Raw genomic sequence first — 3,144 nt, 5'->3', positions numbered from 1 at the left:
GACTAAAGGAACATTTCATTCACCCATAAAATGAGTAAGTATCCTTAAACCCTTAGGTCCTTAGATCAAACCACACCAAGACCAAAAATACTTTTAATTAAAAACTCATTTTCTCTGTAGGATCAGAATCTCGCAACAATTATGTCTCAGCGAAACTATCAATGGTATTGCACAATAGCGTCGCGAAACAATTTCAGAAACGACATCAGCAAGGATCATGAGAAAGATGTGATAATCCTGCGAAAATTAGAGAGCTTGCGAAAGTTAACATTTGTAAAGTTGCGAGAATGTCGCAAACCATATCCGAAAATAAAGGATGAATTAGCTGTCATCCACTATCTATTTCCTTATAAATATTCATTCGAGTTGTAAAGAAGGAGAGATCTTTTTTGAGTAAGAAACAACTAAATAGGAGAGAGAAAGTTCAGAGCAGAGATCATTCTTGACTTCTTTATCTTTCTTGTAAGAACATTCAAAAATTAATCAATAAAATTAAGAGTGTAAACCTAAAAATGAGCTGATCAACAATGAAATCATATGAGGGGTGTAGTGTAGGATTTCCTGCAACTACATAATGGCGCTAGAAAGAGGGACGAGTTGAAGATTATTCTAGAAAAGGCTAAAGATTGATATTGAGATTTTTGAAAATTTAAAGTGATTGATTAAGAATTTTTCATAATTTCTTGCAATACTGTTAGCATTGAAGAAATGACTAGAAGAAGAAATACATCCGAACAACCGACTATTATTAAAAGAAGCAAGAGAATTGCTGGAAGAGAAAGAAGTGGAATGGGAGAATCTACTAGAATGAGAAATAATAGAGAAAATCTAATTCAATCGCCAAATCAACAAACACTAATTCAAGAGAGGAATACAGATTATGACAGAGTGCGCGTACATACTTGGCGATCAAATTCAGCAGAAGAAATAGAAGAAGAGCAACAAAATAGAAATTATAGACAGGAAGAGAGAAATCAAGAAGCAGATGAAGGAATAATTCATGGAAATGAGGAAATTGGAGCGTTAGAAACATTGAGACGAAGAATACATGAAGAAAGAAGAGCCGAGGCAGAGGAACGTGCGAATTTAACCATGCAAAATCACGAATTAAGAATGGAGAATATCAGATTGCAGAATAGAAGATCGAGAAGTATTACAAAATCATATTCCAGATCGACTAGAAGAGAAATGAGGTAAAATTCACCCACGATCAATGCTGGAAACAATATTCAAGAAGAAATATCAAATCCTAATGAAGAATATCGCGAAAATAGAGAAAGAATTGATGATCGTTACATTCCACAAAATGAAACTTTTGATGATGGGAAAATTGGAGGAAATCATGAGAACGGGACAAATCAGAGACAAAATAACCAAGATAGCGAAGGAAATCAAGAAAAAGGAAGAAGAATTTTACATGTGAGAGAAACTCAAAGAAATCAACAGACAATTGAAGAAGAAATTGAAAGACATAATGCTGAACAAGCGCGTTTAATCTGCGAACGTGAAAGGCTGAGAGCGGAAATGGAAGAACAAGAGCTTCAGGAGACAATTCGCCAGAACAATCATGACAATCGAGAAAGAAGGCGCATACAAAACCGGAATATCGATAATCTCAATGAGGAGTATGATAGAGTGAAGAAAATGGCTGAAAGATAGCGAATTGAGTTGATAAGAAATGAACAAAATTATGGAGGGGAAAATGAACGACATCATCATTTGCGAATTCAAGATAGGGATGAGGAAGAGAATCACAGAAGAAGACGAGATGAGGATAATGAAGAAGAGATACGAAATTTCGCAAGAGAAGATAGACGTGAACGCAGAAGAAGAGAAGCAAAATTAAAGAGACCAATGGGCCAAGGTTCAGTTGTAAATAAACAAATCTTGAAAGAATTAGAAGAAATGAGAGGAATGCTAAATAACAGAGGATAAGTAGGTAGAAGACAATTGGATGAAGCAATAGAAGAAGCTGCGAAAACTCCATTTACAAGGGAAGTACAATTAGGAGGAATACCACCGAAATGCAATTTGCCCACATTAACCAGCATTTTCGATAGAACAACTTGTGCAATTCAACACATTAAAGCTTATGTGAGGTGCATGTTACAATGGGAAAATCATGATACGGTATTGTGCAAATATTTCGCATCCAGCTTAACAGGAGAAGGGTTAAAATGGTTTGAAGGATTATAAAAGAATACAATAACCTCCTTCAATCATTTGCAGACCACATTCTTGGGAGCATATATAAGTAATAATTCCTCACGACCTGGTATAGAAGATGTGTTTGGATTAAAACAAAGGATTGGCGAAAGTTTGAAACACTTGACTAAAAGATGGAGAACTGTGTGTAGAGAAATGGATGGCCATGTAGATGAGAGATATCTCATATTATCATTTATCAATGTTATGTTTGCAACAAACCTGTTGTATGTCCAAATTTTCAGAGTCAAGAATACGATCACAATGACTGAATTGCGAGAACTTCAAGAAGAATACATTGCTTTAGAAGAAAAACAAAATGAAATGGAATCATATCCAGTTGCGAACACCAGCTCACAAACAGCGAATGCAAGCTTATTACCCAAGCTAATAAACACAGTGGCGAATATTTCGCAAGTACAACAAGAAAAGGAGACAAGTAACAATCAGCATAAATTGGTAGCTATGGGGAGCCGAGATCAAGAAGAGTATGAAAGAGAAAAAAATTTCTACAGTCGTGGAGGAAATAACAAGATTCAAAGACTCGATCAACCGCAAGAAACTTATGGAGGTCAAAGACCAAACTTTAATAGAGGGCAAGGAGGTCACAAAGTAATATGGGAAGAAATCAAGAAGCCACCTCTAAAGGCAAGTGTAGAGAAGATATGGGAAGCTATAATTTTGATGGAGAATATACCAACACCATGGAACATGGGAACGGAACCGCCCCCAAACCACAGAACTCATGAATTTTGTTCTTATCATAATTTTCATGGACATACCACAAACGATTGCAGAAATGTAAAGAGAATTATTTGGAGAATGATAGATCAAGGAAAACTAAATGACTTTCTGGTAGGACATCCGCAATCTCAACCATTACCACCAACGCCAGAACATCACAAAGTGAACACGATGAAAAAGAAAGAAACATTCTTC

This window comes from Papaver somniferum, chromosome 9 (assembly GCF_003573695.1).
Source record: "Papaver somniferum cultivar HN1 chromosome 9, ASM357369v1, whole genome shotgun sequence".
In the NCBI taxonomy this organism is placed as follows: Eukaryota; Viridiplantae; Streptophyta; class Magnoliopsida; order Ranunculales; family Papaveraceae; genus Papaver; species Papaver somniferum.
The sequence above is the reverse complement of the archived record's forward strand: the minus strand, read 5'-3'. Positions refer to the sequence as shown.